Source organism: Halichoerus grypus, chromosome 14 (assembly GCF_964656455.1).
Source record: "Halichoerus grypus chromosome 14, mHalGry1.hap1.1, whole genome shotgun sequence".
NCBI classification, from domain to species: domain Eukaryota; kingdom Metazoa; phylum Chordata; class Mammalia; order Carnivora; family Phocidae; genus Halichoerus; species Halichoerus grypus.
Genome location: NC_135725.1, coordinates 11813837 through 11828237, shown reverse-complemented (window position 1 = coordinate 11828237; position 14401 = coordinate 11813837). Strand labels below are relative to the sequence as shown.

Below are 14401 nucleotides of genomic sequence, written 5' to 3'. Positions count from 1 at the left end.
GATGTTCCAGGAAGAAAGAGCCAATGGAGGGAAGGAAATAATGAAAGAAACAATAAAGAAAAGTGCTCAGTGTGAAGAAAGACACATGTCTTCAAATTAAAAGACCTCAGAGCCTCACAGAGTAAAAGTACTCAAAAAGGATGAAGGAAAAGAAGACTCACGACTAGACACAGCCTCATGTAATTTCAGAAGACCGTCAGAAAAATTATCTGAAACTTGGAAAAAGCAAAGGAGATTCTTGGCTATTCCATTTACTTATCTGCTTATATAATTGGCTATTTTACAACTCTGTAGAGGCACAGTTTATGTTGTAGATTTTTTTTTTCAGTAGAAATGAGAATAAATTCTGTCCAATGGAACAGAAAACCTCTGAAGGTACCACTTAGGGCCTGCTGGACATCCACTCGTTTTGTATCCATCCCAGCAGTCCCTGCTTAACATTACCTACAAATACTTAACTTCTCAAATGTTCTTTGAAACAGTTTTCCCTCATTAATGACACATGTTCACTTTGTGTTTTCCCAGGAGTCATGATTTCATCTTCTTGAAAATTAAGCTTTATCAATACCAAGGTAAAGAAAAGATCCTGAAAGCTTCCAGATAAGAAAAAAAGAGGCTGCTTACCGAGGAACGAGAATCACTCAGCATCAAGCTTCTCACCAGTGACAGAAGTTATCACGCAATGCCTTCAAATTCTGGATAGAAAACCTTTTGAACCTAGAATTCTCTATCCAGGCAAACCATCCTCCAAGTGGGAGGGCAAAACAATGACACATCAAGACATTTAAACTCTAAGAGAGCTCCCCTCTTCCTTCACATCATTTCTGACAATTTTTATTCAATCATGTTCTCTGGCAAAATGGAAAGGGGATTCAAGGAAAAAGAATACATGAGGCATGAGATCTAAGAAACAATAGCTGTAATCCAAAAATACAAAGAAAAGAAATATTCAGATGACATCTGTGCAGCAGGCCTAGAAAAACAGAAAAAAGTCCAAACTAGAACAGGAAGTCAGTAGTCCCAGAAATGTCCAAAGGAAAAAGTGGGACAACTAACAGAGAGTGTGATTAGGAAGCCAGATTAAGAAACCTCACACTTAGACTCAACTGATTTTCAACAAGTGTTCCAAGACAATTCAATGAGGAAAGAACAGTCTTTTTAACAAATGATGTTGGGACAACTGGATACCCACTCATTCAAAAGAATGAACTTGGACCACTGCTTCACAGCATATGCAAAAATTGACTCAAAATGGACCACAGACCCAAGCATAAGCTAAAACAATAAAACTCTTACAAGAAAATATAGAAGTAAATATTCACGATCTTGGGTTAGATCAGCCTTCTTAAATACGACTGCTTAGCAACACAAGAAAAAATAGATAAACTGGACATCACGGGTCATGAGATCAAGCCCTGTGTCACACTCCATGCTCAATGTGGAGTCTGCCTGAGATTCTCCCTGTACCTCTGCCCCTCCGCACCCAGCATCCTCATACAACTAACTCTCTGTTAGTTGTCCCACTTTTTCCTTTGGACATTTCTGGGATGTCCAAAAAAAATAAAAAACTTTTGTGCCTCAAAGGACACCATCAAAAAAGTAAATTGCTAACCATATATCTGATAAGAGACTTATAATAAAAAGAAAATAACCCAATGGAAAAATGGGCAAAGAATCTAAACGGTCATTTCTCCAAAGAAGATGGGCAAATGGCCAATAAGCACATGAAAAGATTCTCAACAACAAATAAAAAAACACAATAAGAGACCACATCACACCCATAAAGATGGCTCTCATCAAAAAGACAGACAATAATAAGTGTCGACAAAGAGGAACTGGAACCTGGACACACTGCTGATGGGAATGTAAAATGATATAGCTGCTTTGGGAAACAGTTCCCCAAAGTGTTCAACACAGAGTTACCATATGACTGAGCCATTCTATCCTACATGTATAGGCAAGAGAAATGAAAACATGTCCACAAAAACCTTGTATGCTAATGTTCACAGCAGCATTATTCATGATAGCTAAAAAGTGTCCATGATCATCAGCTGATGAATAGATAAATAAAATGTAATACATCCATCAGTGGAATAGTATCCAACAATAAAAAGGAGAAAAGGTACTAATACATGCTATAATATGGTTGATCCTTAAAAATATTGTGCTAAAAAATACACTAAGTGGAAGAAGCCAGTTACAAAGGATCACATATTATATGATTCCATTTATTTGAAATACCCAGAATAGGCAAATTTATGGAGATAGACAGTTCATTAGTGGCTTTCTAGGGCTGGGGGGTATTGCAAAGAAATGGGAGGGACCTTTTTTTTAAGATTTATTTATTTATTTTGAGAGAGTGTGCGTGCGCTTGTGCATGAGGATGCTGGGTGTGGAGGGGCAGAGGTAGAGGGAGAATCTCAGGCAGACTCCACATTGAGCATGGAGCGTGACACAGGGCTTGATCTCATGACCCAGAGATCATAACCTGAGCTGAAATCAAGAGTCGGATGCTTGGGATGCCTGGGTGGCTCAGTTGGTTAAGCATCTGTCTTCAGCTCAGGTCATCATCCCCACATCTGGCTCCCTGCTCAGCAGGGAGTCTGCTTCTCCCTCTGCCCTTCACCCCACTCGTGCTCTCTCACACACGCACTCTCTCTCTGTCTCAAATAAATAAAATCTTAAAAAAAAAAAAAAAAGAGTCGGAGGCTTAACCAACTGAGCCACCCAGATGCCCCAGAAATGGGAGGGACTTCTAATGGGTACTGGGGTTTTTTGGGGGGGTGATGAAAATGTCCTACAACTGATGGTGAAGATGTTTGTGCCTATCTGTGAACATGTAACAACTATTGAACTGTACATTTTACATGGGTGAATGTTATAGTATGTCAAATATAGTTCAATAAAACTGTTTTTAAAAAGAAGAAGAAGAAGACACAGCAGCTAGATCATCTCCGAGATTAGATCCCTTTTTTGCCAGAAGAAAAAGAAAAGAGGCATTTAGAAACTCCAGAAATAATATAAACCTATCTGTCAAAGTCATGGTCCAAAACTGAAGTAAACTGAAATGTGGGACGGTACCAAGCAAATGACAGAGAATAAGAAAGAATAACAGATTTGACATGGCTGCTCAAAACTACCCCCCTTTGAGGGACACAGGGTTACACTGCCTTTTCTCTAGACTCAATCATTCACGGTGCTGCTACCAAAAATAATGTCGCTGATCCCTTGAGTAAGCAGGACTCATGGGTGCCAAGAGAAAACCACTTTGTTCTCTCCCTCAATGTTGTTCAAGCCCACATTGCAGGGCCATCGTCCTGACCCCTTAGATGAAATTTGGGGCTGTGCCCATGACCTCTCTGGTCAATATCAGGTGCAAAAAATCCTCCAGTCACTTTAAGTTACAAAAATTCTCATTTCCGTAATTAGCGTGTCGGGACCTGGGTCCCAATCAAAACTTGGAACTTCGTTTTTAGCTTCTCTCCCTCTTATCCGACAGATCATTGTAGGGAAGGAGCCAGCCTGCCGGGGAAAGGCAAGAGAATGACTGCACTCTTCTCTGTTTCCCTCCTTTTTGGGTCCACTTCTCCTGAAGCCTGCCGGCCACAGCTCTGTCACTTTGGAGAGGAGGGAGTAAGGGGGAGACCCGACCATGTCGGTAAAGAAGATAAGGGCAGCGACAGTTCATGGGACTCTCCCATCTGCTTTCAGCCAGTGTTTACAGAGGACTTTCTCCCGAATGGTCTTCTTGGTTCCTCTGAGACAGGACTGTCGAGCCTACCATTCCCTACTCTTACGCATCTGGCAGTGCGGGCCCAGCCTCTCCCCGCTTGGTCTTGGTCTAGGAAAGTACAATGACTTCCCAACAGTAGTCTTTAACTCTGAGGCCACAAGGCACTCCAACCGGCCCTTTAAAATTCCCCAGGCAAGCGCCTGACACCAGTCCAGTCAACCAACAGGCGCATATCAGGTTCTCCAAGTGCTTATCGTTAAGCACTCATTCCCTCCCCCACGCAGAGCTGGACTCAAAATGCCACAGCAATTCTGTAACTTTCTCCAAACCATTTGTCTCTTTAATCCCTAATCTTTTTATAGGCTGGGGGATGGAGATCAGCTAAGGGTTGCAGAACTGGTTTTCACCCAGAAGCTTTACAAGTCCTGCTTCAACAGTCTAACGCTGGAATGTGGGAGCTGTTGGCATCTGCTTCTAGTACTGCAGCCCCAGGTGAATCTGAGAACAAAGAATCCAAGGACGCCTGGGGGCTTCAGTCAGTTAAGCGTCTTACTTCGGCTCAGGGCACCATCTCAGGGTCCTGGGATCGAGCCCCGGCATTGAGCCCAGAGTCAAGCTCCTTGCTCAGCGGGGAGTCTGCTTATCCCTCTCTTTCTCCCTCTGCCCCTTCCCCCCTCTCTCAAATAAATAAAATCTTTAAAAAAAAATTTTTTTTAAATAAAGACTCCAATTCTCACATCCTATTACAATCACATTCACATAGTGAAAATACTGTAAATGCTATTGTTGGTTTTCACTATTTTAGAAACGATTTATGGACAAAATTTGAATGGTATAATACAGTTTAAAAGCAAGATGTAAATGTTAAAACACAGATAATATAAAAGTAATGGTTTTACGATCAGAAGGAGGAAGAAGGAGGAAAAAAGTAGATTTAAGGGCTAATTTCTTCGTCTTATAAAAAAGAGTCAAGGGAGTTGGTGGGAATGCAAGTTGGTACAGCCACTTTGGAAAACAGTGTGGAGGTGCCTCAAAAACTTAAAAATAGAGCTACCCTATGACCTAGCAATTGCACTCCTGGGTATTTACCCCAAAGACACAGATGTAGTGAAAAGAAGGGCTATATGCACCCCAATGTTCATAGCAGCAATGTCCACAATAGCCAAACTGTGGAAAGAGCTGAGATACTCTTCAACAGATGAATGGATAAAGAAGAAAGGATGAATGCCCAACTTTTACATCAACATGGATGGGACTGGAGGAGATTATGTTAAGTGAAATAAGTCAAGCAGAGAAAGTCAATTATCATATGGTTTCACTTATTTGTGGAATGTAAGGAATAGCATGGAGGACATTAGGGGAAGGAAGGGAAAACTGAAGGGGGGGAATCAGAGAGAGAGATGAACCATGAGAGACTATGGCCTCTGAGAAACAAACAGGGTTCTAGAGGGGAGGGGGTGGGGGGATGGGTTAGCCCGGTGATGGGTATTAAGGAGGGCACGTACTGCATGGAGCACTGGGTGTTATATGAAAACAATGGATCGTGGATCACCACATCAAAAACTAATGGTGTATTGTATGATGACTAACATAACATAAAAAAAAAAAAAAAAAAAGAGTCAAGTGGAGCCTGGGTGGCTCAGTCATTAAGCGTCTGCCTTCGGCCCAGGTTATGATCCCAGGGTCCTGGGATGGAGACCCACATCGGGCTCGCTGCTCGGCGGGAAGCCTGCTTCTCCCTCTCCCACTCCCCCTGCTGGTGTTCCCTCTCTCGCTGTGTCTCTCTCTGTCAAATAAATAAATAAAATCTTTTTAAAAAAAAAGAATCAAAAGATACTATCCAAAGTTGATGAATTGAGAAACAAGTTTATAAGAATTATTTAAAATTATAAAGTCACCGAGAGGAGAAATAAAAATAATTTCAAAAACAAAACAAGAGAGGATAAATGGGAGAGTATGTTATGAATCCCTCATCTTTAGGATGGAGACAACCATCAGGGCACTAAAATCAGAAAGAGTTTAAAATAGCTAATTTGGGGAGTGTGCTCAGGTTTGGGTGCTTGGAGAAATGTACAGAGGTCTAATGACTATTTTTAATAAGAATAAGCCTGCTAATGAGCTCCTTAAATAAAAAAGATTTTCTTCCTCTTAAAAGGCATTTAGTAAATTATCAAATGTCACCATATCACAGTGGTGTGTTTGATATATATATATATATATATATATATATATAAAAATACGTGTAGTGTATGTCATATATATGGTGTATATATATATACACACACATATATATGTACACACACGTCATATATGGCATATATATATACATAGTGTGTGTATATATACATATAACATATATAGGTTTGATAAATATATATAACATATATGCCATATATGTGTTTGATATATATAATGTGCATATATATCATTTATAAATATATTTTGTGGATATAGACATAAAATAAATAGAAGACAGTCTCAGAGAAGTGATTTATTTATTATGCCCTAAATTATGCAATTAGAGGACCCAGCTCAGATCCAGGTTTGACTCAAATCTCTACTCTTTTGTCTCCATCAACTTGCAGGATACCTGCTAAAAGACAATGTCCATTTATAAATTATGCTATTTTTTTCATTAAAGAACTCCACAAGGGCACCCTTTGGTTTCCTCATTAAGAAATTACATCTAGTAAAACCCAGTTCTGCCACCACCCCAGCTCTGACACCCAACACCAAGCACTCACCATTAATTAATCTAATTTGAGCACCCACTGGACTTCTTGTTTTTCACCTGAGTTACCATAAGTGAACAAATATTTAAGATGAATCCCTTTCATTTATTTTTGAATTTTTTTTAATTGTTATAGAAGTAACATTCATAGAAGAAAAAAAATCACGGTTGTACGGCAGAGTTCTTGATTATGTTATGAACAACGGAAAACACCTCAGGCTATTTAAACAGAAAAGGAATTTCTTGCAGGGCTATCAGGTAGCTGACAGAATCCCCAGGAACCAGGCTCAGGAACCTGGGAAGGAGCCCAGGGAAGACGGGCGCTGGCACCTCTACCAAGGTCATGCCCCAGGAAAGCCAGGTCCTTGGTGGCCAGCCTTGGACACCGGTTGCTTCCTTTGCCTAAGGAGGTCTAAGCTGCCTGGCCTGTTTGGCATCAGTGACTCCAGCTTCAGCATCCTGGGCAGAGTAGAGGTCAGCAGGCTCACATCCTGCCATCCAGATGTGTTAGCATCTGGCCTCAGAAGCTTCCATCGCTGCCTCCCACCGAGATTCACACAAAGGCCAATAAACGAAACCCCAAGAGAGTTCTGATGCACAGAGGCTGCCCACCAAACCCAAACAAAACAAGGAAACCAAAGCAGTCTCTTGGTCCCACAACACAATGCGTGTCCTCTCCAGATATAAAGTGGGAAGTCCAAGTCTCCCTCCTTCCCCTTCCCACTCACACGATACACTCAACAGAAGTGCCCACTACAAACAGCCTCCATATATCCTTTCAGAAATTTTCCAAGTGACTACACACACGTAAGTATAGATCCCCCAGGTTTAAACACACACACACACGCACACATACATGCAAGAGATGCCGTACACATAACTTTCCACAAGACTGTATCGATTTTAAGATGCTCGCCAATTCAAAATGGTCTCCCCTCTTGCCCCAAATCACTCATGGTTCCTGCAGTTCTCTCACAGGGCATATCAGAAATGGATCCCCCCAGGCTGTGGGGCCCAGAGAGCCCGGATGCAGGGCTGGTTGCAGGGCTCCCTTCCGTAACCCAGACACTCACCTACCACCACAGTGTGTCTGCAAGGCACTTTGACATACTTCAGTACAGATGTGCAATACTATGTACATATCAGTTGGTCCACACAACACCCTAAGGACGGTCAGCGATTCAAATTCCAGGATAATCAACCAGCATTTATGAGACAGGCCATACTCCAGAAGCTTCCTTTGGTTTCATCTCTCAGCAACAACCAAGTGGCTTTGTTAAATTAGCAGAGGGATTGTGGAAATGAGTTGTCCAATTGATGAAACTCTTAGCTTGTCTAATTAGCACAATGGATGTTAAAAATGGGTACTCCGTGAAATTTGTGGTAAGGATGAAAACCAACATAATTTCCTGTCCCAACGTTAATCAATTCTGCGGCTGGCCATACTTTTCTGACCCCATAGTAAACAATACTAAGAACAAGCAAAGATAACCTAGCTACTTGCCCCAGGCAATATTTGTTCCTCAAATGTAAGACTGTGAACCAACTAAAATAGTTTATAAAAACCAACAGCTTACTCATCAAATCTTGCTTCCAGGCCCTCCCCTCCATTCGTCCACCAATCCAAAGCTATTTTGTCATAGCTTTTTGCCCAAACCCTATCAGTTCCTTATCTTGCAAAGCTCGCCTTACAGTCCCCCAGCAGGGGTCCTCCAACCCTATAAATATGCTTTCTGTGATTCACCCCTTCTGAGAACTACTGGCAAGGAGGTGTCCTCCCTTACTGCAGGAGATCCAATAAACTTTTTCATCAGCAGAATTTCGGGCCATCAGCAATGGTTTTCAAGACAAATGGGTGCAACAAAAACTAGAGGTAAAGAATTGTTCACACTGTTCTGTAAGCTCAGTAAAAATCTTAGCCCTCTACCCTTTAAGCTTACAGAACAGAGCACATGAACAATTGTTTTGTCTGTTGGCTAATAAGTGTGTGCCTGTGTAGCAGAATTGGGCCTGAGGCTCACTTGCATTCTAATAATTGACTTGGCAGGAAGGTTACCTCAAAGCTTTAACAATTACCTGTCACTGACAAACTAAAGCTGCTAATGAGAGCACACCCAGTTGGCTGAGGCCAGTTTGCAAAGCAAGGAATTGCTCAGGCTTTGATTCTGTCCAGGGATGGGCCACCCAAAGTCCTTCCAGTTCCTGAGGATGCCAGCTTCTTACCCAATGCACGGTTTTGGGGAGCCGGTCATCAGACAAGGGAAATGGAAGTTCTGTTGTCAGCAGACCAGGCTCATTGTGGTCACAGATAAGCCCGAGCCCAGCCCAGGGTGCTTCAAGGATGCCTACGTACATATTCTGCTGCCAGGGGTTACCCAACGACACGCCAAACCTCCTCTCAAAGATCTTCTCAATGGATGACAAAAATGAGTCGTAATGTGCTCGCCTGACCTTAGATCCCATTTCACATTTTACAGTTTCTTTTTTTAAAAAATATTTTATTTATTTATTTGACAGAGAGAGACACAGCGAGAGAGGGAACACAAGCAGGGTGAGTGGGAGATGGAGAAGCAGGCTTCCCGCTGAGCAGGGAGCCCGATGCGGGACTCGATCCCAGATCCCTGAGATCATGACCTGAGTTGAAGGCGGACGTCCAACCGACTGAGCCACCCGGGCGCCCCCATTTTACAGTTTCGATATGCATCCCTGCCCACAATCCTGAGAGATGGGTGCATCCCCATTGTACAAATGAGGCAACTGATCAGATAATTTCCTTGGCTGCTCACTGATGGAAAGTGGCAGGATTAAGACTCAAAGCTGACCCTCCTGTTGCCTTGTTCAATTCTGCCACTTGCCCTTTTCGATCAAGAATAAACTTGCCACTTTTATTTTTTTTATTATTATTATGTTATGTTAATCACCATACAGTACATCATTAGTTTTTTTTAAATTTTTTATTGTTATGTTAATCCCCATACATTACATCATTAGTTTTTGATGTAGTGTTCCATGATTCATTGTTTGCGTATAACACCCAGTGCTCCACGCACAACGTGCCCTCTTTAATACCCATCACCAGGCTAACCCATCCCCCCACCCCCCTCCCCTCTAGAACCCTCCGTTTGTTTCTCAGAGTCTGTAGTCTCTCCTGGTTCGTCTCCCCCTCCGATTTCCCTCCCTTCATTCTTCCCCTCCTGCTATCTTCTTCTTTTTTTTTTTTTTTTAACATATAATGTATTATTTGTTTCAGAGGTACAGGTCTGCGATTCAACAGTCCCACACAATTCACAGCACTCACCATAGCACATACCCTTAAACTTGCCACTTTAAAAGCTGAAAAAGAATTGGACAGTCACAAATAAGAAAACAATTAACTTAAATTGCACACACACACACTCATGCTGTTGGGCACAGAGAAGTACCTAGGAATTTGCTAATGGAGGAGGTGGAGGAATGGTACCAGGAAAGGAGCACTGGACTGGGAGTCAACGTCCCCGGTTCTTTCTAATAATAGTTCATGTGTTTGTGAACTGGACAAGCTGGTTTACTCCTGAGCCACTGGTCCCTTATCTATAAAACAGGAAAAACACCTGCCATATAAACCACATGACTAAAGATATAAACTCTTAAGTATTATATGCGTGCAATAGAGTATTATTAATTATTCTGAAGAGGGAGAACAGCCATCTATTTTTATACCTTAAAAAAACCAAGAGTGAAATAATCATAGTATTTATACACAGGGAGCTTATAATAGCCTGTTGAAAACATCCATCTAAAGTTAAAACACCCGCCGGGTAACTAACAAGGATTCTGGAAACCTACACAACAAGAGCTAAAGGACTCTTAAAAGATTGCTCTGATGTAAGTTCATCATTGTACAGATGCAGAACCCAAGAGATTTCCCCAAGGTCACTGATAACTAGTGGTAATGTGTCACCATTAAAATGCAGGTTTCTTGAACTCTCAAACCAAGGCTCGTTCCAAATTTTTGACAACCAGGAAATACACTTGAAAGAACCAGAATGCACAAAGCCAGAGCTGCAGAGCTCATTTTATAAATGTACAGATCCCCAAACTGCCCGCAGGTCCTCTGACCCCTCCTGGTCTTCCTGTCCTCAGAAATGAAAGGGCCACCATCTCTCTTGCAGCTAAGCCACCTACAAGTATTTCTGACTATCTGGTGGGCTAATTCCTCAATCTCTTGACAGCGTCTGGGTGATCCATGACTCTCCCTTCAAGGCACAATAAGATGGAAAGACCCCGGATCCCCAAATGGTTTTGTGGAGCAGGACCATCTTTGCTGGCCTAACTTGTTTGGACAGTTAGGTGAGAGGACAGAATGTCCGTATATCTTACCGAAACCATTTTTAGTCTCTTTTTGGGTAATAAAGTTTTACCCTAAATTCCATAATCTTGAAGTTAGAAAAGAAACTGATGGATCATTTTTTTAAATATCCTGTTCATTTACCTCTTCTATTCTCAGTCTAGGGTGCAAATCCCCACGGCCCACAGTTGAGAACAAACCACATATGTGACCCAAGAACATCACTGAGGAAATACCTTCATTCTTGATGTTAAAGAATAAAGTGATCTCTTTATCAGCTTTAAAGTATATTCACCCCATCTCTTCCAAACTGACAAGACAAATAGTCCAAATGACCTCTTCATAACCAAAATTATAGGCCGAAAGTCTGGCTAGGCTTTCACGGTGGGAATTCTTACCAAATGGACCACCAAAGAAAAACATCTTATTAAGACTCTTCCACTTTTTAATTGAGGTGCCGAGACAAGACAAGATAATCTTTGAGGTCACTCCCAGCACAGAGTCTGTAATTTCTAAAAACTTATAAACCATTTTATTAGAATGAAAAACGAGATACCTTGAAGAAATAAGAACATTCTTTAAAAATGAAAAATGTTTGTTTTTGATAGAAAACACACAACCTGAAATGATGTGTGTGTGCACATGCCCTAGCTTGATCCTAGTCATAGTCAAAAATAGCTATAAATGTTTACAAATGATGTTCCAAGATTATTATTTTTGTTCTGGACACATGAGTATTTAATCAGCATAAGGAAGAGGATCTGGTAAATGAACACTTCCAACTCTGAGTTTCCATGAAAACTTGAATTTAAAGGAATTTGGGTCAGAATGAGGCTTCTTTGTTCACACCAGTATAAAACCGAATGTAATCACTGAAACAATCACAAAAGAAGGAGCACAAATATAAACAGTTTTCAAAAGGAAGTATTCAAGTGTTCTAGATGACTGTGCACCCAACAACTCAAAATGATGACAGCTTGCCTCTCAAAGGGCCCTGGAAAGACCAACCTGCCTCCTCCCAACCTCCACCACCCATATACTCCCTAACCACCCCGAAGTAAAAAGCGGAAGAAAACACCCTAGAGGACAAAAACAAGTGAGAGAAATTTAAGACAGAAGTAAAAAAGAAACATCGAGAACCTAGGACCTAAATTTCTCGTTGGCTGCCAAATCAACTTCACAGTCAACAATAGATGTGTATCGAGCACACTGTTCCTGGGGACACAGGGTGAAGAAGACGGACGAGACCCCTGTCTTCATACAATTATCTACGGTGGGGAGACAGACAAGCAAGTAGTAAACAAACAGCACACAGGCTAATTACAGACTGTGAAGCCAAAAGTCAGTGCTGGGACATGCTGAGAGGCAGGGATGCTGGGCCACTATCACCAGGTGGTCAGGGAAGGTCTCCTTCAGGAAGCGACTGCTGAGCTGAGACCCAGAAAAGGAGCCAGCCAGGGAAACAGCAAGGGGAAGAAGGCCCAAGTTGGTTAAGACAGCCTGGCTGTGTCCCGGTCAGAAGGTGCCCCTCTGGGTAGAGTATAGGACATGAAGGGAAGAAAGGCTGGAACTCACCAGCCAAGCCCCCATCTGCGGGAACAGAGACCCATAGGGCCTCCTGGCTCTCTGATGGCATGTGACCTCCCACCCAGAATCATCCAAAGGCACATTCTCTAAACTCAGGAAGGGGTCTGGGGGAAGCCAAAGAAAAAGTGAAGCAGCCATTACGGGGAGGGTTAGGGGGAGTCAGACCTACCCCTTGGTGTCAGTAGATTATCTCCTCCATTCAGAAAAGAAAACTACACTCAGGAAAGTTAAGTGGCTTGTACATTATACAGCTCTTCAGGGGATGAGCTGGGACTCAGACTAGGAGTGTCTGACTGCCATATCCAGTTTCTTTCATAACATCACATGATTTTTTTTAACATAACAAAGGCATATGGCACAAGTTATAACAGAATATTATTAAGATTCACGTGAACTGAGGATTTTTCACTTATGATGTTGACCAAGGCTCGAATGATCTATTGATATACCCAGGAAGTTTGTCCTTGTATAATTCCTATCAACTAATTTATCTTCTTTATAAGTCGATGTTAATTAACATTTCAAAACAATCTCTACTTGATTCTAAATACTTCTTGATTCTAAATACTTCGAAATACGGAATTCGTAACAGTTGAAATATAGAAGCCCGTGTGTCCAACAGGCTTATAACTGATGGTAATACAGAACTATGACAGAACGCCATTCGGGCAGGGATGTGGATTCCTTGTAGATGGAAACATCATATTTACTGATATGGACGGAATTAATGTAATATTAAGCAGAAAAAGCAGAGCACAACATGGTACGTACAAACTGGTTATAACTTTGACAAAGTTGTACCTGTACTTATCAACAAAGATGAGAAATTAAAGGCATAATAATAAAGATACATCTCTATTAAGGTCATTTTCATCTATAGTTGTTTGAGCTCACATAATAAATCTATGAGGCACCTTTCCAAAAGAAAACAATGTTAGAGAAATAAATGTCTTAAAAGGTCCACCTTCTAAACATCTACCCAGAACACACGCTCATATTCTTCTCACCATTTGGAATCTTAAAAGTATAAATAGCTTTAGGGATTTTCTGATTTTAATTTAAATACCTGAGGTTTGTATTACTGAGCATTTCAATATTGACCCAACGGAAAAATCAGGACAAAAATGACTCCTATAGCCAAATATTAGTATAAACATTGGACACCATCCAACATTTTTCTAGAGAATTGTTGCAAAACAGACCTTAGCCACTCATAACACATGCCATAAAACTCATCTGAAGCCTCATTTTCTCCTACCCTGCTATCTCGTAGATTAAAATGCTGCACCAATAATTTACTCCTGCCAGAAATATTAACAGAGTTTCACCAAAGGCCATAAATGATGGACTTCTAAAATGTTGCCTAATGTTGTCTCGTGGGCATTTAAGAATTTAGCTAGTTTTGTATTTATTACCCACCACCCAGCAAACAGTGGTCTGTTTAAGATGAACTCTTAAGTATATACACAAAATGGTTTTAGAAAATTATTTAACCCTATTTCAAAATGGATGGGAGAAAAATCAGAAGAGACGTTATATAGAAAAAATTATTTTTCATTATATGTACTTCAAGTCACATTTATCAGACCTTCTACTTCATCTTTGAAAGTTGGCAATTCCATTGGCAATTGTCTATTTTTTATAGTAGCAAATAAAAGGACATAGCAAATCAAAACAAAAAAACAAATATTGGGAGTGTACTAAATGTCATTGAATTGTGAACTTCAAAATGGGTTAACTTTATAATTATGTGTATTTTACCTCAAAAACGAAAAAAAAAAGGATAAAGTTACCAATATGTCTTTATTACCATGAAAATATGATAGATGTGTGATAAAGAGAGAATACAGAGAGCCTAAGTCATGAAACTCTGAGGTTGTCCAACCAAAGCATGATAACAATAAAAAATTATGTATTCATGATTTAATACCTAAGATTTACTTCAAAAGAATATTCAGGGAAAAGAATGCGGGGAGCAGAGGAATGGGTGAGGGTCTAGCTGAACAAGTTTGGCTGAGTTGGT

At 40.9% G+C, this 14401-nt stretch overlaps 1 protein-coding gene across 1 annotated transcript in view; it reads right to left on the bottom strand.

The window, feature by feature from the left end:
• The window catches only part of ENTREP1 (endosomal transmembrane epsin interactor 1), a 56501-nt gene that overhangs the window by 31807 nt on the left and 10293 nt on the right, over positions 1 to 14401 (bottom strand). The gene's annotated exons all lie outside the window — the stretch shown is intronic.